The sequence below is a fragment of the Pelodiscus sinensis genome, chromosome 6, assembly GCF_052426305.1.
Source record: "Pelodiscus sinensis isolate ZL-2025 chromosome 6, ASM5242630v1, whole genome shotgun sequence".
Classification (NCBI taxonomy): domain Eukaryota; kingdom Metazoa; phylum Chordata; order Testudines; family Trionychidae; genus Pelodiscus; species Pelodiscus sinensis.
Genome location: NC_143057.1, coordinates 68,239,118 through 68,264,178, shown reverse-complemented (window position 1 = coordinate 68,264,178; position 25,061 = coordinate 68,239,118). Strand labels below are relative to the sequence as shown.

General features: G+C 39.9%; 1 protein-coding gene across 5 annotated transcripts in view; it reads left to right on the top strand.

The window, feature by feature from the left end:
• The window catches only part of PAM (peptidylglycine alpha-amidating monooxygenase), a 262,921-nt gene that overhangs the window by 35,947 nt on the left and 201,913 nt on the right, over positions 1-25,061 (top strand). The window contains exon 1 of one of the 5 annotated variants that reach the window (XM_075932067.2): positions 1,609-1,629. The exons of the other annotated variants lie outside the window; for them this stretch is intronic. The gene's annotated coding sequence lies outside the window, so the exon portion shown is untranslated. Of the gene's footprint in view, positions 1-1,608; positions 1,630-25,061 lie in introns of those variants that run through there. 5 annotated transcript variants of the gene reach the window in all.

Sequence of the window (25,061 nt, the reverse complement as noted above, 5' to 3'; positions counted from 1 at the left end):
TCTGGAGCAAGGGATTGGAGAGCAGGATCTGGGAGGGGTTATGGGGCAGAACTGGGGAGAGGCTTTTGGTTATGTGGGGTAGGGGACAAAGGGTTGGGGTGCCAGAGGCAGGCTCTGGCTGGGAGACTTACTTGCTTGACTCCTAGCCAGCAGCCTTATCAAGCAGACTCCCTGCCTGCCCCACACCTGTCTGCTTACAGGAGTCATGTGGTTTGTGAACACCTATGAGCCTGAGAGTAGAATGCTTCCCAAGCTGCCTGCTGACAACAGGCCACTCCCATTGGCTGGAAACCAACCAGTAGGATTGTGCTGATGGCAGGAGCAGCAGTGAACCTACTTCCTCCCTCCCCTGGGCTCACAGCTGTTCAAACAGAACCCCACAATGGCCACAATTCTCAGTGTGGGAGGCAGGCAGGGAGTCTGCATGAGATTTCCCGCTGCATCTGTGGGCTGGATCTCTGGCAGCTTGGCAGGCTTGACAGACTGGATCCAGCCCACAGAGGGTATTTTGCCTAGATCTACCTTAGAATATGAACTTGAACAAAGTGGGTATATTGAAAGGAGCAAATACTCATTTTTGCCCTTCCCTCTGGTTTTCCCTAAAGCTCACCAGTATTCCCTTTTTGTTCTGTTGTGAGCTTTAGATAGTTGTCCGCCTTCCAAGTTTCAGCCAGATGGTAGGAAAAACTAAACAACTTCACTTTAGAAGCAAAAGTATTAATTCAGATCGTTTGCTTTTTGTCTACCTCCCCCCGCCACTCTCTTAGCTATTGAGGAGAGACACAAGCCACCTACAGATCCTAACTGAAGTGGTGCATATTTTGAAAAATCAAAAAAATACAGACTCTTCCCTCCCCCAGATACTTCCTTCACCCAAAAGTTGATCCACAGGTGTGAACTATAAAATGATAAACTAAGGATTGGAATAACTGAATGAAAATCGCATCATATTAACTGGTGTGATTTGGGATATTTGATCATGCTTTGAGGAAGGCTTTGTTTCTAGTATTGTAGGTGAATTATCCGATTGTGTTCTGTTAGGTGAAGGCTTTCACAAAGAGGTTACTTTGAGTTAAGAAAGAACAATGAAATAATATTTCCAGGGTTGAATGTGTGTTTCACAATTGTGGAACATCTATGCAACATTGGTATGTGCAGGAAGAAGTGGAAGTACTGCCCATTTAAATCTGGTACTGGCCCTGAAGAGGCTTAGGAGCACTGTTGTCAAATTACATTGGCAAAGGTCTGTCTAGCAGAGCCTATTCTTTTTAAAGGAAAAAGGCAAATGTTTGGCACTATAGGTCCAGACCAGGTAAATGAAATATATGTGCTACTTTTAAGTGATTGGGCATGTAGTCCACATGCACATATCTTTCATGACACAAGACATACTTAGGTATTTATGCAGGAATGGGACACTACTTTTCCATACCTACGTTATAAGTGATTTTTTTTTTGAACTATTGCACTGACATTTATAAAGACTGCAACTCTAGTACCCTATCACTTAGCAGTTCATTGAGGAAACCCTTCAGTTGAAGAATACATCAGAATTAACATGCAGTCTCATGTTTTAGTTTTTTTTCTTTAGCCCAGCCGTTGCTTGATTCATCCCAGTTTATATAATAGGTAAGATAAGTTTTATAAATGTCTTTTATATTCTCATGAGGTGGCAAATATATTTTGTCCTTTTACATCAATGTTTAGTTCTGAATATGGAACATGTTGCGTAGCACTTTCTGTATGGCAGAATACAATAATTCCTAGCTTTAACGATCCCTTTAGATTCTCCAAATTAGCTATTGACGTGATTCTTTTTTTTTTTTTTTTTTTGAAAAACAAACCATGTTCTTATTGTAAGTATTTCAATACTTTTGAATATTTCAATGTTCAAAATCTTACAGAATTATAATTATATCCATTTCTACAGAAATCTTTTGTGGTTTTACATGCAGATAAATCTCCCGTGTGTTCATGATTTCCTATGTGATTGGCTAAAATTGTGATAGTGATCAAGATTATTCTGTCCTCCATAGACTTGTTGTCTCCTTCAGACACTTAATAGATATGTTAATCTTGAATGATGAGGTAAAGTGAATCCCAAACTGTGCTGCTGGAATGTGGTATGGTGGGGGCCATTTCCAAAGCAGTAGTGCAGACACTACAACAGTTTGTTCTCTGCACACAAAGATGCTGTTTACATGCTGGAGAGAAAGCCTTGAATGAGCTACTTAATGACATACCATGTAGTTTGTGCAGTATACCTGCTAAACTTCTTGTAGGGCATGTAGATTAACTTTTTTCAATGTAAATGACCTTTATGTCTCTTTGTGTTTATATACACATATCTTTTTTAAGAGATTAGTGCATGTGATAGTGTTGTAACTTTGTTCTAATTATGAAATATCAAATGTGATATTAAAGGTATAGCACTGAATTCTGCTCCATTATTGCAAATAATTTATAAGTATACATAGTGTTCAGTGAAAAGTTGTCGTGTGTGTGTGTGTGTGTGGCAAAGTACTGAATTTTGTTACCTGGATTCACGAGGGAAGCATTCCAGCAAAGAACTACAAAAACATCATGTCATGATATGCACAAATGCTACATGACTACATGGAGAAGAATTCTCACTTTTATCTGCAAACTTAAGAAGCCTTTCTATTTTTAACCATTCAAGATATTGTAAACTTTTTGTGGTGAATCAGATCTGTTAGAATTTGTTCTTGGACAGTGTAAGAAATCTGATTAATTGCATTTAACGAAAAGAGCAGAGTTCAGATTTAGTAGTTAGGCCAACAGTGAACTTTGAATATGGGATGTTTGTATGTGGGAGGCTACCCACAATGCTTTTAAATGTGAGCATTATTTTAAGTGGGGTATTGCTATGATAGAGGAATTGTTGCATCCCATATCACTTCCCAATGTTTATATGCAGTGTAATAGAAACAGTTGCAATGCATAACTACTCTTCTAGATTAAAAAAAGTGACTGATAGTAGGCTCTTGGAATGCTAAGGCACTGATTCATAGGGTACGTCTACACAGTGTGTTATTTCGGAATAACGACGAATAATAGTCCACATCTACATTATGAGCAGTTATTTTGACATAATGTCAAAATAATGTTGAGAGGGAGGACTTCTTAAAATGAGATGGACCCTCATTTTAGAAGGAGGAAGGGAAGTTGGAAGAAGAGTGTTCTTTCTCACGTTTCCTTCTGTGTAGACCGTGCCAAATGCTGAATTGGTTATTTCAACTTAAGCTACGCAATTGACATAGCTTAAGACGTGCCCATAGGGTCCAAAGCCAGAAGGGACCATTGTGATCATCTCATCTGACTTCCTGAATATCACAGGCCATAGAATTTTCCCAGAATAACTACCACTGCCAGTGATTCAGTGGAATACTGTTACTTCACAGACTACAGCTACCAATTCCAAATTATGTACAGTGTAACATGTTTAAAATTAAATCAGCCTTTACTGACTTTGGCGTTTTGCCTTTTGCCTTAGCCTCTTTGAGACTTAGAGACGTCCAACTAGTTAATGCAAAACATGCTTGCTTTGTGGAGAATCAATTTAATTATTCATGTATAGTGTGGAGAATATACATAAGGAGGTGCAATTTACTCCTTCACAGAACACAAGAACCAGAGATCATCCTATGAAATTAATAGGCAACAAGTTTAAAATGAATATAAGAAAATAATTCTTTACATAACAGCTTTGACTTATTTACAGTCCGTGGAACTTGTTGCTATGATATACCTTGAAGGCCAAAAAAGAATTACAGAAGTTCATGGCAAATAAGTAACTATTCCCAAGGTGGTTGGGAATGCTATCCTCTGTCCTCACAGTCCCTAAACATCTGACTGCCAGGAGCTAGGACTGGAAGGTTGGATGGGGTCACTTAATTGCCTTGTTGCTTTCACTACTGAAAGCACTTTCAGTTCTGAAGCAGCTGGAACTGGTCATTGTTGGAAGAAAAGAGACTGGTCTAGATGGACCCAGTATGGCCATTCTTATGTATATTTCATCCACATTCTATAGATGAAAGAATACTTGGTTTGTTTTTGCAACAAATTCGCCCTTTTGTCTTGTTCAGAGAAAACATTTCATTGACATGGTTCAATCATTATGACCAGCCAACACTTCACCCAGCTTAGCAGACATGGTTAGAAGGTTGATAGAACGTGAGAAGGAAATTAGGTAGTGTGCACAAAAAGTTGACGAGAAATTTGTTAGTCTTGATAAGTATAGCAATGTACACAATGATTCAGTAATGTGCTTGTTTGACAAAAAAATGTGGGATTCTCTGTCTTAAATAAGTGATATATCAGGAAATGTCTATACAGCAGAATATTTAGCAGCAGTAGTATAAGCTATAATAAAGTTTGAACAACAATTCAAGTGTCAGGTATGTAGTTTGACAAACAATGCTGCACCTGTAGTAAGAAAGAATGTAAAGGGTTAACCAAATACTCCGTAAGCATGCCCCTTACTGTCATGCTTACAGGGGTAACCTACAGGCTGGAGCAGCCCTCTGCCGTGGGATCAAGGTTAGCCAGTTAAATGTTAGGTTTAAACATTGTTTAACTGGTTAACTTTTTAACTAGGATTTTATATCCCTAGTAGTAACGATGAGAAGAAATGTATAAGATGATAATGAAGGGAACCACAACACATGGGTGTAGTATTTATTAGATACTACTTTTAGCCAAAGATGTGAGTATAATTATCTATTAACTGGAAATCTTGTGTTTTCCCTAGCTCTAGGAGTGGCATTTGAAAACTGTCTGATTTCCAAGTTAACTCAATTAAGGCAGATTTCTTAATCATCTCAACCCTAAGATGCTTTTGTAACTTGACTAAAATATATAGAATGCCTGTACAGATCCATTTTGTAAGAAAAATGTAGGTTCTTAAACATTTAGCTAGTAACACTGTCATATGTTTGCAGCTCTTAGCTTTTTGGGGTTGGTAGGACTTTCCTTAGCACCTCCTTGTGTTTGTCAACATGCATAGGGTCCTTATGTCCAGAGAGATGTATTTATCTGGCTTAAAGGCTTACTTTATTTTCTCTGTCTTGTATATTATTTTAAACATTTTATCTAGAAATACTTCAAAAAGTGTCTTATTTGTTTCACTTCTGTACATAAATTTGGTATTATAATCAAAGATTTAAGGATAGTTAAGCTATTAGAATTTAGTGTGAGATACTAAAATTGGGACTTGATTCCCTCAATTTTAAAGGAATGCATTTGGCAAAGGTCGCTGCTGATGTCCTATAGTTCTAAAAAAGGAATGAGATTTGATCAGTGCTAACGTGATATGAATCTGATACTGAGAGTCATAAAAAAACTGAACATGAGTAACTGAGAGTGATTGTTTTCAATGAAATTAACATTTTACCTTTTGCTATAGCTATACAGATTTTGTTTCCTCCGTGTTTAGATTGAAATTTTAGATGTGAAATTATGCAGAAACCTTTGATTTCATTTCTTTAGTCTTATTTCTACTCCTTTGGTTTGTGTTTCAGAGCCCTCCTCCTCTCTCTCTCCTGGGTTCCCAACAATAGATGATTAGGCCTTTATCCCTACATATATTCTCCAAGTTTGAGACAAGCTGTACAGAATTGCAGTACCTCTGGGAAAGTGCTGTATGCTGAGTCTTTTGTGTTAACAATATTCTATGGGAAGTGTATGTGATCATTTCATATGGAAGAAGGCTGTGGCAAGCAGATGATGGTTGGGAAGGATTTCTATGTTTATTAGATATTTTCAAGGGACAGTTTATTGCTGGACCATTCAAGGAAGAAATATTGATCTTATGTTTAAGATGCTTTATTGGGATTTAGGAGAAATGTATTCTGTTCCTTCTAGGGATGGATGCTAATGGGTATCTATTTAAATGGTAAGCATCACCGTTAACGAATTAGATTACCACCTTAATTCTTAATAGGTGATGCTTACCAGGTAATGGTTAACTGATAACCAGGAAGCAGTCCTTTCCTTCCTTCCTCCCTCCCTCTCCCCGCTGCTCCCACTTTGCTGGGCCCGAGCACAGGAATGCTGGCACTGGAAGTAACCAGGCTAGAACAGTCCCTGTCTGTGGCATGTGGGAGGAAGGGGGGTGGAAGGAGAGGAGGAAGTTAAGCTGGAGCGCCCCCGCCCCTGTTCAATCAGTTAACCGGTTTCAGCCCTACCAGACTTCAGTTGTGATCTTTTGAAAATTAATTTCCCTGTGCTTCTGTTTTCCAATATTTACTTAATTCTAAGAGATCTTGTGAAGATGAATCCATAGATATTTGGCAGGTGCTCAGATACTACAGAGAAGGAGTCATATATTGGAGGATTGCTACATGCTAGATGCACAGTTGTAATCTAAAATGCATACTTATATTGATGCTTTTGGAACTTTTGGTATTATTGGCTACAGCAGACTACAGTATGAATATTTTATAACTTTATTTTAATGATCAGGACCCATTTTACAAGGTGCTGCAGGAATATAGGTTCCTTACCCCAGAAACATTATAATCTAAGACAAGCAGTATTAAAGGGAAAGAACATAAGGATACAATCATATATAGATATAGATTTGTATTTTTTAACTCTAAATAGATACAATAATTTTAAGTAACTTTCAATTCTTTTTCAACCCAGGCATCATCCATGGGGCTGATTTTCCATAAGCATTACAACAGAAGTGGGTCTTGAGCAGGAAACTGGTAGCTTTGAGGATCGTTTCAGGAAAGATCATACCATACAAAGGACGGTATGGAAGATGGAATAAAGACCATAGTCATTAGGTGAAAAAAGGGCTGTTGAGATTATTGTTGGTGGAATATGAAGTGTGAGAAAACATGGTGGGAGTTAAATAAGAAAAGTAGTGGGGCAGAGTTATGAAAGGCTTTGACAATGAAGACAAGAACCTTGAATGTGTTGTCAGCTGCCAAAGTATCAACTGCAAAATTATAGCACTATATTGGTGAATGTGTATTGTTGTTCCCCATTTTAAAGACTTTCAGGGTATAAAGAAAGATCTGTGCTCTAAGTACTGATTGATAAAGACATTTTAGTGCTTTGTGACTTCATTTTTCAGTCCATTTCTCAATTGACTACATATTTAAACAAAAATAATGCATGATTTGAAATTCTTGGTTTTTAATCTGTGTATTCCCTTGTAGGAGATGAAAATGTAATTCCTGGCAGTTCTTATTTAAAACATAATTTAATCTTAGGAAACTCTGTAAACTAATTTATTGATGTAGAAATACATTCTTAAACTTATATTGGTGTAATAGTGAAATTAGCAAAATTCCAAAGCTGTTTTATAACTTGCTAATCTAGTATAAAAACCCTAAAACAGCAATGCATATTCTGTACCCTGCAACAGAAGATGATGTTGTCATCTGTAATATAAATTCCATTTATTATCAGAGCTCTTATATTTTTTTAATGGTAGCACAGGTATTTCCTATATTCACTGTATTTAACAATCTTTGAGAAAGCTGGAACTAAAATTTTTTTCTTACTAGTTCTCCCTGGCAATTGCATTGGAGGAAATAAGTTGGCTTTGAAAGTCTGTGCATATAGGGTACAATACACATGTCTTTTAAACCTCCCCCTTTTGGAATTGGAATGGTCAACAATTTTAGGGCTCATTATGACAAATGTTTGGTTTTTTACAAAGCCATTTGATTCAGTCTTTAAACTGAAGAGTTGAACATTTAGTATGCAATCTACTCTACTGAAGTTCTTCAACTTGTGCCAACCAGTATTGCTTCTACAGTGGGAGAAACAGGGAGGGTAATTAATATGACAGGAAGGCAACGAGGAGTATATCTTTGGGTATTTGCTGTAAAATTCACAAACCTATTTAATAAATAAATATGATCAATAAATTGTCTTCAGCAAGAATTGTCAAATGTATCTTGTGAAGGAATTATAAACAGAGAGGTGTGAGAGAATTCAGTAATGTGATCTTCAACTGTTAGACATGCTTATCCATGAGCTCGAACTCTGGATTTAGGTCAGGAGGGGAACATTGGCTTGTCACATACTGATGGCACTTGTGCTTCCACTTATGACTACTGATCTACTGCAGCTAAGTTAATAACTTTGTGAAGCTGAAATAAAGCTGTATGTTATGGTCATGAACATCTGGCACTGTGGACTGCCGCTATCTAAATGGTTATGTTGGTCAGGCATATATCATGTTGAAGATCTTCTTTAAAAAAACATTTGTGTAGTCTCTTGCTCTTCTCTATGGTCTCATAACACTTGTAGTGGGGAGAAATTTAGGTTTCAGAACTGTTGAAACCCTGTTTAACATTAAGAGAAAATGTTAATTTAAAATAATGTTAGATTAAATGTAATTTGCTTGGCGCAAAAATACTGGTGCAAACAGCTACTTTACTATTAATAAATAGGTAGATTTTGAAAATGTACCACTTAAACATGGATTAATATTAAAAAGTGAATTATGTCATAGTTGCTAAAACTAGAAATATGTAAATAGTGTAAAAATATATTTGGCCTTCAGTTTGCAGATTGAATTAAAAACAAACACAGATCCAAGTTTTTATGTTAAAAATAGAAATAGAAAGGGATTTTGAATTGTTTACTTGTGCTCAAGCAGAGCAGTAGTTTACGAAGTAGCATGGGAGGGAGCATGTGTGAGTGCCTCACATAGAGTAAATAATTAAAAGATTTATGTAAACTGTCATTATTGTTTTTAGATCAGTATGGCTATGTCTATACAGCAACATTATTTTGGAATAACTAATATTATTCTGAAATAACATAGTCCTCTTCTACGCACAAGCAATTATTTTGACATGTCAAAATAAAGTTGAGCTGAAGGGCTCCTTACTCTGACTCCTGTAACCCTGATTATATGAGGAGTAAGGGAAGTCAGGGGAAGAGTGCTCTATCTTGAAATAACTATTGTGTAGACAGCACCAAAAGTCGAAATAGCTTATTATGTCATAGCTAATTGCGTAGCTTAAGTTGTGTGGCTTATTTCGAGTGTAGACCTTTTGGGTAAATGTGCCCTATTTTAATAGTCAGAAGATAATAAAACTGATTTTAGATCAAACTGTGTCACAATTTAGACAAAGCTTATTTTTCTAAGAAACTAAAGCAAGCTGTCCAGCACAGACCACCTAAAATACTTTGTGTGTGTGCAGTGTGCGCATGTACACCCATGGGAGTTTTAAACAAAACTCCTGAAAATCAGGTTGAATTCTTTGTGGTATGATGTGAAGTGACATTAATGGATTCACTAGAAATGTCTACCAAAGAAACCTTGTTGCATAGGCTTCTTTTGATATCATGTCATGATGCATTTCTCTCTGTTAACTTGAGCTTTGTCCTTCCAGGGTAACGTATTGGCAGATTAGTCATCAAAGCTTAGATGTGAATGTAGGATAAATATAATGTAACAGCACATAGAAGCTTAGAGAATACCTGACCTATAAGTAATTGAGAGATTCATTTTCTGTTGCTACCAGTATGCTTGACCCTCAAAAACATACATATTCATCCTATTACAACAGTGCCTTCACTTGTAGAAAAGGACATCTGCCTTAATGTAATAATAGTGATATGTACTAACTGAGAAAACAATACTGGAATGTTTTATGAAATGGATATCTGACAGTATTTTTACTTGACCTGTGACTTTACTAGGTGTTGGAAGAATATCAGTAATGGCTTCAAGCTATGTCTCCTATCATTAAAAATCACATCACAATTAATAGATTCAGGATTCATTGAGTTCTTTCCTCTCAGTGTCACATACAGTGCCTCTGTGACAACCTTCATTTCCTACTTAGCAAATTGAAGCCTGGTAGCTAGAGCCCCAGGAAGTTGTTAAAGCAATTAAAGGGTTCTCTCTCTCAGCACATTGCATGGTTACCATAGTATCCTGTGCCTCCAAGTCTTTACTGATGATGTCAGTGTGCATACAGGGGTTATTCAGAGCATCTACATGAAGATGATTCACCCCTCGTGAAAGATCATAAGCCCCACTCCATATGCTGTATCTTCTAGCATCATTCTGGAAATTCATAAGCTTGGAAGGTAAGTGGATTCTGCTTCATATTTAACCATTTAAAATATCTTTATGCTGTGTGAAGTAGGAGAATAGTTTTTCTCATTGCATCATTAGTTTAAATTCAGATTGTGTCTGTCTGTGGTAATTGAACCAGTTTCCTAGAACCAGCACTTAAATTTAGCAAAGCTTTCATAACCTTTATAAAAGGTACAGGAATGCAAACTAAAAACAAGCTTAAAGTTGGAAATTTGTCTGCACCCCAGGTAGTAAGCAAATATTAAAAAAAATAATCCTCGTTGACTTCACTTTGTTTAGTGGTTACAATAAATGCAAACATTTGATATAAAGTTCTGCTTTTAGGACAGTCTGTGTCTTCATAAGCAACAAAAGCACACTGTTTACAAACAAAATCTTAAACATAACTCTATTACTGCATGTTCAGGCAGAACCTCCCCTCTCCCAATAAAAGTTTTTAAGTTTAATGGGGATGCTTAGATGCTCCCTGTAGACTCGTGATAACTTTCCTGTAGATTGTAAAAATCAAGATTGCACATTTGTTAGATTTCTGGTTTTAAAACCTGAAAAAACATAAACATGTGATGTTTTCTTTAAACACCTGCCTACTTTCTGTACAGACTTTCTAAATGTCAAACTAAGAGGAATAGAACTAGCAGAATCTTATTTGGGGGATAAGGCAATATGCCACTTCTGTTGTCAATTCAGAATTCATTTACTATCCCTAGCTTCTAAAGTTATCCACCACACACGCTCAAATACAGAGTTCTATGGATGGGATATAATTAGGAGCCTCAACTGCTCATGCTAGTCCACTGGCTAGGGACTAGATATGAGGAGGGGAACTGGGTTGTGTCAGTGCACGCTGATGCTCCTGCAGGATGATAGGAGAAGCTCCTGGAGGATGATCAGAGAACCAAAAGACATAACCCTATAGTTATAACACCCATCTTTTTATATTTTTTTGTCCATAGAACCTTTTCTGTCCCACTTCCCCAGGGCACTATATGAGAATGAGTCATCAATTAACAACAGACTTTCAATCTTTTCTTGATGAAGCTTTTGTCGTTCTCTTGGGTGGGTTCCTTTGCAGGGCTCATTCCCATTGTTCTTTATCTGTCAAGGTGGGGCTGGCAGCTGGTCATTGAGACCTAGGTTGGGACAGATCCCATTGCCCACACACCCACATTTACACGTTTAAATGAGATTACAGGACCCCCTCCCCAACTTTAAACAGAGTTAAGGCAGTACAAAGTTTAAAAGGGGTTTCAGTTACAATAACAGATTCTTCAAGGCAGTTGTCAAGGTTTTTCCCCACTCTTGCACTCCGAATGCACAAGATGGGAGCCTGCGAAGAGAGCGTCAAAAGCTTGCCTCTACAGGCACTGGTTACAAAAACTTCCCCCAAAAATCCTATTTTGGGGAATTTGCTGCCCCCATCAAGTGCTTTTGATCCCTAAAACAGGGGTGAACACTTGAAACCACCTCAAGGGGTACCCCAAGCACTTTTGCCCCAAAAGAGCTTGAAAAAGAAAAGAGAAAAATAAGCTGCAGTCACTGGAAGCTGACCCCTCAGTCAGAGGCAGACGTTCCAGGACACAAGAATCAAACTGTCTCCTTAAAAAAATGATGTTTATTATAAAACAAAAGATAAACTTGATAAAGCATATTTGGTTGTTAGATGTACAGAACAACTAAGGAAAACAAATTAAAAACCAGAGAAAAAAGTCTTGGTGCAATGCTTAGATGGTATTAAATGGGGAGAGGAGGTATAGATTCACACAGAGCAGTTCAAACCAAACCACAAAATAAAGAAAAATTACCCTGAACACTATGAGACTCTCATTCCCTGGTACTCACTTCTAATTTTGTCTTTGTTCAGTCCACTCCCATGCCCTGGATTCCGTGGCGGGGGGCATGGTAGTCCTGCCTAGGTTTAAACCATTCTGTGTCTGTCAGCTCCTTGTGTAACTCTCCCACACGAAGGCAGCAGAGAACCTATATCCAATTCAAATTTCAACACCGTATGCCCCATTGGTTCTGTAGGTCCCCTGACCGACACCTTTGCTAGGTACCTGAGTTAACTCGTTAGTCATTGGGTGCTGGTCAGCACTCCTCCTGTTCATGATAGCAATTATTTGAATTGAAGTGTCATTAGAGGAGATTTTGGAACAAATTGATAAACTTAACAGTAACAAGTTACTGGGACTAAATGGCATTCACCCAAGAATTCTGGAATGTAAAATTGCAGAACTAACAACTGTGCTTTGTAATCTATCCTTTAAATAATCTGTGTACCTAATGACTGGAAGATAGCTAATGTGATGCCAATATTTAAAAAGGGCTTTAGAGGTGATCCTGACAATTACAGACAGGTAAATCTAATGTCAATACTGAACAAATTAGTTGAAAGAATAAAATGATCAGATAAGAACATAAGAATGGCCATACTGGGTCAGACCAAAGGTCCATCTAGTCCAGTATCCTGTCTGCTGACAGTGGCCAGCACCAGGTGCCCCAGAGAGGGTGGACGGAAGACAATGATCAAGCGATTTGTCTCCTGCCATCCCTCTCCAACCTCTGACAAACAGAGGCCAGGGATACCAAGGCTACGTCTAGACTGCAAGCCTCTTTCGAAAGAGGCTTTTTCGAAAGATACTTTCGAAAAAGCCTCTTTTGAAAAAGAGCGTCTAGACTGCAAGCAGTACTTTCGAAAAATCAAGCCGCTTTTTCGAAAGAGAGCACCCAGGCAGTCTGGACGTTCTCTTTCGGAAAAAGCCCTGTTTGCATTCAAGAAGGCCTTTCTTCGAAAGAGCACTTTCGAAAAAAGGCATTCTTCCTCGTGAAATTAGGTTTTCCACCGTCAAAAAAAAAAGCCGCGTTCTTTCGATTTAATTTCGAAAGAACGCAGCTGTAGTCTAGACGCAGGAGAAGTTTTTTCGAAAAAAGGCTACTTTTTTTGAAAAAACCCTCGAGTCTGGACACAGCCCAATTCTATCCCCTGGCTAATAGCCTTTTATGGACCTAACCTCAATGAAATTATCTAGCTTCTCTTTAAACGCTGTTATAATCCTAGCCTTCACAGCCTCCTCTGGCAAGGAGTTCCACAGGCTGACTACACGCTGTGTGAAGAAGAACTTTCTTTTACTAGTTCTAAACCTGCTACCCATTAATTTCCTTTGTTGTCCTCTAATTCTTCTATTATGGGAACTAATAAATAACTTTTCTTTATCTGCCCTCTCCACACCACTCATGATTTTATATACCTCTATCATATCCCCCCTCAGTCTCCTCTTTTCTAAACTGAAAAGTCCCAGTCGCTTTAACCTCTCCTCATATGGGACCCGTTCCAAACCCCTAATCATTTTAGTTTCCCTTTTCTGAACCCTTTCCAAGGTCAAAATATCTTTTTTGAGGTGAGGAGACCACATCTGTACACAGTATTCAAGATGTGGGCGTACCATAGTTTTATACAGGGACAGTAAGATATTCTGTGTCTTATTTTCTATCCCTTTCTTAATAATTCCTAGCATCCAATTTGCCTTTTTGACCGCCGCTGCACACTGTGTGGAAGTTTCCAGAGAACTATCCACGATAACTCCAAGATCTCTTTCCTGATTTGTCATAGCCAAATTAGCCCCCATCATAGTTGGGGTTATTTTTCCCAATGTGCATTACTTTACACTTATCCACATTAAATTTCATTTGCCATTTTGAACATAGATGACTTTTCCCCAGTTAATTATGTTCAACGTGGTTTCTGTAAAGGGAAATCATGCCTTCCTAATCTGCCAGAGTTCTCTGAGGTGGTCAACAAACATGTAGACAAAGGGGATCCAGTGAATATAATGTACAGTAGACTTCTGATAATCCGGCACCTTTGGGACCTAGGTGGTGCCGGATTATTGGAAATGTGGGAGTATCGGGAGGTACTCTGGCGGGGGGGCTGTGATGGGTCTGCCGGACCCACACTGCGTCTGCGGGCTGGGTGGGGAACAGCGTGGCAAGGGGAGAACTGTCTGCTGTTTTGCAGGAAGGCGGGGGAAGCCGAGAGTTTCTGGGAAGGGAGGGGAGCGGGCTCCCCACACCTCAGACTGCTGTAGTTATACCCGAGCAGGGGAGTGATGGGCAATGCTGCAGGACAAACCCGGTAGTACCCGAGCTGGTCTGCTCTGCAGCTTCCCCAAGTCTGCCACTCGTCAGTTTCAGCAGTGGCAGACTTGGGGAAGTGGCGCGGAGCAGAGTAGCTGAGGTGCTGCCAGGTTGGTCTTGCAGCTCCGCCCCTCACCTCCTTGCTCGGCGCCTCAGTGAAATGAGGTGTACAGATAGTTCGGAATGGCTAGCTAGTCCGAACTATCTAGCCCGTGCCGCGTGTAGGCGCGCGGCACGGGGTTCGAACAAGCCGGCATTTAAAAATGGCGCCGGCCAGCTTATGCAAATAAAGCCCGGGAAATTCAAATCCCGGGCTTCATTTGCACATTCAGTATGCATACATTACCCCGCTAGTTCGCACTAGCGGGGTAGTGTAGACATACCCATAGAGATTATCTTATTGCCACTATATAAAACCATGGTACGCCCACATTTTGAATACTGCGTACAGATGAGGTCTCCTCAATTTAAAAAAAGATATGTTGGCATCGGAAAAGGTTCAGAAAAGGACAACAAAAATGAGTAGGGGTTTGGAACGGGTCCCATTTGAAGAGAGATTAAAAAGACTGGAACTTTTAATCTTAGAAAAGAGGAGTTGAAGTGGGAATATGATAGAGGTCTATTAAATCATGACTGGTGTAGAAAAAGTGAATGAGGAAAAGTTATTTACTTGTTCCCATAATATAAGAACAAGGGATCACCAAATGAAATTAATAGGTATCAGGTTTAAAACAAACAAAAGGAAGCTTTTCTTCATGCAGTGCACAGTCAACCTGTGAAACTCCTTGCCAGAGGATGTTGTGAAGACCAAGGCTCTATTAGGGTCCAAAAAAGAACTAGATACATTCATGGAGGTTAGGTCCATCAACGGCTATTCATTAGGATGAGTAGAAATGGTGTCCCTAACCTCTGTTTGTCAGATTCTGGAAATGGATGACAGGAGAAGGATCACATGACAGTTACCTGTTCTGTTCACTCCCTCTGGGGCATCTGGTATTGGCCACTGTTGGAAGACAGGATACTGGGCTAGATGGACCTTTGGTCTGACCCAGTATGGCCATTCTTATGTTTTATTCTTAACAGATTGAGAATAAATTCATCCAAAAGTGGTTAACATGGTTTCATTTATAAAATCCCAGTCGTAAAAAAATGTTATACAATTCATGAGTTTATGTAGCATCATATTGGTAGATATAATTCATTGAGGGTGATTTCATCCTTAAGCTGTACATGCATGCCTCGTTTGTTTTATACAGTGATGATGTAGCTGTGTTGGTCCTAGGATATTTGTGAGAGAAGAACTTCTGTTGGTAAAAGACAGGTTTTCAATTTTTTGCAGAGCGATTCTTCAGGTCTGGAGAACTTCAGCATGTCACAGCTAAATGTAGGGTAGAACGGATTATTTGGCTTAAGTAGCTGATACATGCATGTATCCTAGATTTTCATATTGGCTATCATCAGACAACTATAGTCAAACAACTTCGATGCCACCCTTAAAGAAATCTTTCCTGAACTCCCTTTTCTGGCCTTCAAACAACCCCCTAACCTCTCCAAGTTGATAATCCAAATCAAACTCCCCACAGAGCAGCACACACAAACTCAAAGCAGTACCAGATCCTGCCAAATTAACAGATGCAAAATCTGCAGGCTATCACAACATGTGGTATACCACACCCAGTGCTTGACATGCCGTGATAGCAGCTATGTGAGAGAAACCAGACGATCACTGTGCTCTTGAATGAATTTGCACAAGAAAATGATAACACAAAGCACCATGTGTGGATAATAAACGTTTTTCCAAAGTGAAGTCCTTTAGCACCTTAGAGACGAACACAAAATATATATGTAGTATCATGAGTTTTCGTGGACAAAACCACTTCCTCAGATTAATGGACACACCATATCTGATATCCAGCTTGTGTTTCTTAATATTAGGAAGTGGGTTTTGCCCATGTAAGCTCATGATTTCTCTCTCTCTCTCTCTCTCTCTCTCTCGAATCTAAGATGCTACAGGACTATTTGTTGTTTTTTTAAAGTTGCAGACTGACACAGCTGAGATTTTTCCAAAGTGATCGCTTTATATTTGACCTCTTAGTCTTCATCCTTAATGGAGACCTGCACACCTTAAAATAGGGCTGGGCAAAATACAGTCCGGGGGCTGGATCCGGACCATCAAGCCACTGCATCCAGCCTGTGGACCACCCTACTGGCACCCTCTGGCACGCAGCTGCGCCGTTTAAAGCACAGTCTGTGGAGCTCTCTGCTCTGCAGGAAAGGGGAAGCTTTGTGGAATCTCCCTGTCCCCTACCCAATTCTCGGCTCTTCTAGGACAGAAACTACTCGCCAGTAGGAACTGACCCCAGCCAATCTCTCAGCTCCTATTGGCTGGAAATAGCCAGCCAATAGGAGCTGAGAGATTGGCCTGGGGGGATGGGAGCAGCACAAATCTCTTTTCCCTTCCCAGAGCTGAGAGCCACGTGAAGGGAGTAGGGCTGCAGTAGGCAGGGAGCCCAGCATGCCTTGGGGGTGCTGCAGGCTTAGGTAAGCACCTCCCAGCCAGAGCCTGCCCCGGGCATCCTAACCCCTCCTGTATCCCAACTCCCCCCGTCCCCCAGTCACCTTTCAAACCCTCTGCCTCCCCCCCCCCCCGCCCCAGGTCACAACTCCCTCCCTGACTATACCCTCTCTTAGACCCCCTTCCCCAGCCCAGAATCCTCTCCTACACCCAAACACCTTCCCAGACTCTGCACCCTATTCACCTGCCCCAAGTTACCACCCATACCTTCTGCAGTTGGCACCCCCTTTTCCCTTTCTTCCAGGTCACAGCTTCCTCCCAGACTTTGAACCCTCTCCTAGTGCCCCTCCTCCAGGCCAGAAACCTCTGCTGAACCCATTCCCCCTCCTTAACCCTACATTTTAGTCTCATGACCCCAGTTACAACCCCTCCATTGCCGAAACGCCCTCTCAGATCTCGCACCCTCTCCTGCACTCCAGTCCCTTACCCCATGTGCCCTTCTGTGCCCAACCTCCATCCTAGTCCCCACACCCACTCCACAGAAAAGCGTGGGCCTTGACTACTTTCCAAAAACTTGGCGTGGTACCTCACCATAAATTACTGCCCACCCCTGCTGTAGAGACTTCTGACGTCAGGATGAAGCCTGGGCTCTAGGATCTTCCTGCCCCATGGGGTCCTGGAGCCCAGGGTCCAGCTCAAGCTCAGAAATGTACACAGAAGAGAAAAAGCTTGAGCCCAAGCTGACTGGCATGGGCCAGCTTTGTGTTTTTCTCTGCTGAGTAGACATATTTTTTTAATAAGTGTCCCTGAAGAAGAGCTCTTCGTGACTCAAAGGCTTGTCTCTGTCAGGAAATAAGAGATTCTTTCATATACTTTCTCTCTTTTTTTGCCATTTTTATATTAACTCCAGCCTTCCTATCTGAGTGAAAGTTATTACTGAAAGCTGTTATACTTGTCCTGATGAACAGAAATATTTTTATTGTGTACCTTGTGTTACCCGGAAGGCAGAGGTAAACTATTGCTGTGGGAAATTAATTAGAGCCTAATGCGCCTCCCCCACAGAAGCCAAATTCGACCTGGTATCCCGTATCTATCACCGGTAGAAAGGTTCATAAACAGGCCACAAATTTAGGGCCAAACCATATATTTTTAAAAGGAATAAACATGCATCATCAACACAGTCAACAACAGTAATTGTCCCACCCTAACCCAGAAGAGAAAGAGAAGATAGAAAAGGTCCCGTAAACAAAAGGCTATACTTTACAATAGATCGGCGATTGATGGCTGTGACCTACTACCTTTCGGCTATTTGAAAGCCTCAAGGGAGGACTACAGGGAGATCCCTCGACGGTATGCTGGTCGGAGCTGTCTGGATCGTCACCGTCCACGTGCTGATGCTCAGAGTCAGTTAGACACCAGTCCTTGTCTGAATGTCCATATGAGTGAACTAGTGATGGTAATCCCAAAATCCAAAGTGTTGAATGGGAGGAGGCTTCCCTCACCGCTAAAGATGACACTTCCAGATAAGGATAGTCTTGATCAGGTCACATGACAGTGGATGGTTGGACTCCTCGGGGAAGACAACGATGCACACAGAACACAGATGGACCAAGGAGAGCCAAGCAACATGAATGCTCCTCCGGGGGAGGCTTATAAAGAAGTCGAGGCGAGAAAGTGGGTTAGTGAGATGGGTGCAACTAGAGTGAGCGGTGTGCACAAGAAAAGAGGGTCAGGTGCAGAGAAAAGATGCACACGCATGACGTAGTGCGGGGTGCAAAGGCCTGGAGCCGTGTGCGTAGGTGACAGGGATGAGTGCAAAGCCTTCTTCCCTGCAGGTTTTGGCGGGAAAAGCTGTTTGAGGGAGAAGGGCTCCTTAAGACTCCATTTTGGATCTCTGCCTAGGGCAACACTTGAACAAAATGTTAGAGGAGCTCATCTTGAACAAAATGTACAAAATGTTAGAGGAGCTCTACTCCTCTGAGGAGGCATTTGAATGACTTCTAAATAGGGATGTAAGTGACTAGTTGACTAGTCGACTACCTGATAAAGCATATGCTTATCGGGTAGTCGAGTAGTGACTTAACTAGTGGTTCCCCCTCCCCACTTGCTGCTTCTATCAGAGAGAGGCAGCAAGCAGGGGATCAGGAGCCAGTGCTTGGGGGGAACCTGCTTAAAAGCCGGTTTTCCTCCCCAGCACCGTCTCTGGGGGTGGGTGTGTGTGGGCAGAAAAAGTAGAGGTGCAGCGGGGAAGTGGCATGAGCAGGGACTGAAGCAGCCCCAACTTGTGCCAGTCTCACTGCTATACCTCTCCTTTTGAAATGTAGCAAGAGCCCTGTGGGCTTTAGTCCCCTGCTTGAATCCCTGCTCCCCCTGGGTTACCCGCATTGCCTCTCCCTTTGATATATAGCAAGAGACCGGGGGGGGGGGGGGAAGGGGGAGGGCCTCTTGCTATGTTTCAAAGGGAGAGACGGAACCTCAGGTGAGCAGGGACGGTTTGGGTATATTTAGAATACATGGCTCCATCGACGGAGCCATGTAGATGAGTTTACTAGACAGAAGAAATGGCCGCCGCGCTGTGCCAATCAGCTGTTTGGTGGCACAGCGAGGCAGTCTGGATGCACCGCAGTTGACAAGGGAAGTCTTTGTTGACCGCTCCGGTATGCCTCATGAAATGAGTACCATCAGTACCATCTTCCTCTCCTTTTATTTTTAAAAGACTGTAGCTTTTTGTAATTTTTTAGTTTGATGTATTCTCTTCCATTTCTTTGCCCTGAAGTATTCTGTGAATTTTTGTGTATATTATAGTTATTAAAATGTTAATGGTTTTTACATTGTAGAAACTTTAACTTTTTAAAAGCTGAAATGTAACAAACTTGAACAGAGGATGTTGCATATTACCATAAGGCGAATCTGGGTAGCTATGTGTTTTTTCCCCTTCATTAAAAAAAATCTTCATATGTTTTTACTTTAATTTGATGTGAAGGATGAAAAAAAAATCTCTCCTGTACTCATTATTTTGATAAATGTATAATATTTTTCATTCTACAACTTCCATTGGTCTGTTTAATCGTAAATATTTTAGTACAGGGACTTGTGCCTGTCTGCATCTTTTATTATAAAGTGCCTAGTATGCTGCTTGTTTTTCTTTCATATGGCAGTGTGAAAAACCACATTAAAGGTAGACATCCAAGATAGTCACCTATTCGATGGTTTCCATTGACACACAGTGAATAAAGACTGTCCCTCTGGAGAAGGACTTTAGAGGGTACGGTGTCACTAGGGTTGCATGGTTTGGATTTCTTTTCCATATTTGCATTTTGAGATGTCTTTCAAGTTCCATTTGTGTAGAAGATAATGGCAATGCCAATGCATGAGAACATCCATCTTCCGTTAGTATAGCAGCTTGGTCAAGTAATTGTATTTTGTAGTGATGAGGCTTTCTTTGTTGAGTTGGCATACAGAGAGAGATGGGTCTCTTTCAATGTATGTTTGCCCTGTAAAAGATGATTTTATTTGTTTGTCACTTAGTCGCTTATAGATCACTAGGCGGTTGATTAGCATTTAGTTGCCATGTTGATGACATTGGTCATGATGAAGCCCTTAACAGGGAGGACCATGTGAAAGTTGCCATCTTTTTCCTTCTAGTATATTTAGGATGGTATATGAACAATAAAGGAACACAGCCACCCCTTCTCATACACATTAAAAGTTGAGAGATGCAAACCATATTAAAATGACACTAGAGATGATATCTTGGTTTAAAGACAGTTGTTTCCATATCCCTTTCAGTTTTTTAAATGAATGCAGAGAGGATCTTTCTTTCATAAAAGTAAGTATGGTGTGTCTGCTTATTCTCCCATGGAAAATCTAGTCCTTTGTTAGATGATAATGATGCAGCGAACAATCCAGTCTCCTTTAAAGGCAAAAAATAAGATTGCAATTCAGTTTTTTCATAGCCTTAATCTCTTTGACTTTTTGTTAAATGAAGAAAACAACATAAAGCTTGGTTCATTACACTTTTTGTATGTTCAGTGACTTTATGATCCTATTAAATGGAAAGATATACCAACCTGTACTTGTTCCCTGAAAAGTAGATTATGCCAAATACTAACATGTATGCAAAATGAGTTTAAGTAGCTATTGGAACATTAACTGTTGTCCTCCACGATTAGAGTAGGGTATTTTTAAAAACACAGAATTTTGAAAAATAACGTTCACCTGTGTTCATGACTTTGTGATTGAAAGTGTTAGCTTGGTATTGTATTAACACGTCTATAAATTTTTCTTGTTATTTAAAAAAGGAAAATAAAGTATGAGAAGAATTATTTCTCACTGTTGCTTTTGAATACAGGAAAAATTTGTAGCAACCCCAAATTAAGATCCCCTTCTTCTGCACTTTCTGTTTTTTCCTGGTCCTCATGGAAAAGGCAGAGGAGTTCTGTGTTTGAGAATTTCATTTTGTGCACATTTTCCACTCAAGCTCCTTTTAAAATTGTGTTCTATTATATCTATGCATGTAACTAATTAAGGATGTGGATGTGTTTTGCATATGCAGACCAAAGATTACATTTGTTTCTATATCCAGTAAGATCGGAGCAAAGCTTACTTAATGGAGTTCCATATTACAAAAAATGTGGAAATGCTTATCAAGTGTTGTGTATATAAAGGTCTAGGATTTGGTCACCTCCTTCTGAAATTAATTGATGTTGATTTCAATACAGACAGGATTGTCCTTTGGATTATTGGAAATAAATTCTTAAAGCCAAACTGGTAAGATATTTTTGAAAAAATGCAGATCCAAGTGAAAATCAATATATACTATTCAGTCTCTCTCTCTCATTCTGTGTAGACTGTGTCAGATAGTTGGTATGATATAAATTAGGGATGTAGAATCCCATTTAATTAACCAATTAAACATTAACTGATTAAATGGGGGGCAGGCAGGAGGGCTGTTCCAACGCACCATAGACTCATAGATTTTAAGGTCAGAAGGGACTATTATGATCACCTAGTCTGACCCCCCTGCTCAGTGCAGGCCACAGAATCTCACCCACCCACTGCTAGAATAATCCTCTCAGCTATATCTCAGATATTGAAGTCCTCAAACGATGTTTTAAAGACCCCAAGATGCAGAGAATCCTCCCGCAAGTGACCCGTTCCCCATGCTACAGAGGAAGGCAAAATACCTTCCAGTTCCTCTGCCAATCTACCCTGGAGGAAAATGCCTTCCCGACCCCAAATTTGGCAATCAGCTGAACCATGTGAGCAAGACTCACCAACCAGACACCCAGGAAGAAAGTTCTCTATAGTAACTCCTATCTTCCCAGCTTTGGCCTATTTACCACTGATAGTGAAAGGTCAATTAATTGCCAAAATAATGTTATCTCATCAAATCATCTCCTTCATAATCTTGAAGCCAGATAGGTCTTTTTCCCCCACTACTTCCCTTGGAAGGCTGTTCCAGAACTTCACTCCTCGGATGGTTAGAAACCTTTGCCTAATTTCGAGTCTAAACTTCCTAATAGCCAGCTTATATCCATTTGTTCTTGTGTCCACATTGATATTGAGCTTAAATAATTCCTCTCTCCCTGACATTTATCCCTCTAATATATTTAAAGAGAGCAATCATATCTCCCTTCAGCCTTCTTTTGGTTAAGGTAAACAAGCCAAGTTCCTTGAGTCTCCTTTCATAAGACAGGTTTTCCATTCCTCGGATAATCCTAATGGCCCTTATAGAATCATAGGACTGGAAGGGACCTCGAGAGGTCATCGAGTCCAGCTCCCCGCCCTCAAGGCAGGACCAAGCTCTGTCTACACCATCCCTGACAGATGTCTATCTAACCTGTTCTTAAATATCTCCAGAGAGGGAAATTCTACCACCTCCCTTGGCAATTTATTCCAATATTTGACCACCCTGACAGTTAGGAATTTTTTCCTAATGTCCAATCTAAACCTCCCTTGCTGCACTTTAAGCCCATTACTCCTTGTCCTGTCCTAAGAAACCAAGAGGAACAAATTTTCTCCTTCCTCCTTGTGACACCCTTTTAGATATTTGAAAACCGCTATCATGTCCCCCCTTAATCTTCTTTTTTCCAAACTAAACAAGCCCAGTTCATGAAGCCTGGCTTCATAGGTCATATTCTCTAGACCTTTAATCATTCTTGTCGCTCTTCTCTGTACCCTTTCCAATTTTTCCACATCTTTCTTGAAATGTGGCGCCCAGAACTGGACACAGTACTCCAGCTGAGGCCTAACTAGTGCAGAGTAGAGCGGTAGAATGACTTCACAAGTTTTGCTTACAACACACCTTCTTTGTACCTGTTCCAGTTTGAATTCATCCTCCTTACACCAGACTGGAGTAGCCCCCGCTTTAATGAATGAAGGCTAACAGTAAAATATTACCAAGAAGTAAAGATCCAGGTTGCTACAAACAAAAATCTTATACTAAATATAGTCTCAGAATGTTAATTTATCAAAAAAATCATAGTAACTTTATTCTTAAATCATCATATGATAGAAAAGTTATCCTAAAATCTCTCATACCTAAGTTGGCAATTTTGGTAACCATATGGAACTATGGATTTTCAGTATAGATACTTCAGTTTTGCCAATCCAGTTGTATGTAAATCAGTAATTTAACAGTTTTGAGAACTTTTCAATTACTGACTGATTGAACATTATTCTTGAACCTTTGGGTTAAAATGCTTTGTTGGCAGAACGCAAATATTTTACTTCTAAATAATTCGCAAACATTACTTAAGGTTTATAGTACATGAGTACTTAAATCAGTGAAGCACAACTGTTGCTGGTTCAAAATAGAAACATTATGCTAGAAGACTTACCTCTTTAAACCTGATGATATAATTTATCATAGCCTCTAACCAGCAAGGATAGGAAAGAAGACCTGTCAACGACAAAGACTTCAAACACCCAATTTTAAAAAAAATTGCTGTATTATAATCCATTCTTCAAAAGGCTGCCTAAGTGTGTTAAGACTGTTTTACACAGACGAACTAAAGGAGAATGGACAGAGATAAATATTTTGCCATCTCTCTCTTAAAAAAAAAAAAATTAAAAATGTACATTATATGGGCCTTCTCTCTACTAGATTAATTACAATGGAGAAATTGTTCAATCTTCAGTTTATTTTAAAGATGTTTGCTTGTCCACCTAACTGATTGTTTTAACTTGGAGTCAGGGGACTGAAATTTGCAGCTCGCTTTTTTTAAGAGTCAATAGATAAAGGAATTAGGTCCCAGTCTTGCACAGATGCATACACTTAATGTATATTGTTCTATTTAAAGTCAGTGAGATGACTTGTACTTAAAGGTAAACGAATGCATAAATCTTGAATGATTGGGGCCTATTGGAAGGGTCATTGGATTAGAAATTAATATGAAAATGTGTTTTTATCTTTTCATAATTCAGAAAATGGTTCCACATCTCCCCACTGTTTAAATGAAAGTTTGGGACCTAGCATGGTGGAATGGGGGCAGTATATCCAAAGTTGTGGGATTTGGAGTTTTTTGTTTAATTGTGTTTCTTTCATGCTGGCTTTTCGCCAGATTAGTTTGTAGCAGAATGATGATCTAATACAAACCTAGAACAGATTTTACAAGTGGTTTTGATAGTGCTAATGATTGATAGTGCTTCTAGTATATATTGATTGCTGGCTGATGTTCCTTTACATAGCGCAAGTCAATGTCATAATGCTATTTTCCTGTTCTAAAACTAGAATATTCAGGGGTTTGCAATTCAACAGGCATACTATGGACAAGGATTTATCTTGTGTTTATATTTTTTTTAAATAAATAAAGTTCAATACAAGATTTTTCCACAAGGAAGTAGGTATATTTCAAAGGAGGGTTTCTTGAGATAACTAAATGTTTTGAATGAAGATTTACTTGACTATATTTTGTAGTCGATGTATTGCCATTTGCAGAGACATTGTATACTTTCAATTTAGAAACAGTATTGAAAGTAGGGTTGGGTTCAGGAGCAAGGGAGTAAGCTTGATAACTACAGGCAGTCTCCGGGTTATGTACAAGATAGGGACTGTAGGTTTGTTCTTAAGTTGAATTTGTATGTAAGTCGGAACTGGTACATATTGTAGGGGAAACTCTAGCCGAACATTTCTGCAGAGCTCAGTTTTATTCTCCCACACCTCACTTCCCTCAGTCCTTTATTCTCAAGCTGAGGCGTCTGCTGAGAAAAGCCGCTCCGCATCTCCCTGGTCTGCTGGGGGGGCGCTAGCTTCGCGTCTCCCTGGTCTGCTGGGGGGAAGCAGCTGGTGCAGGGTTGCCTCACCCCGTTTGT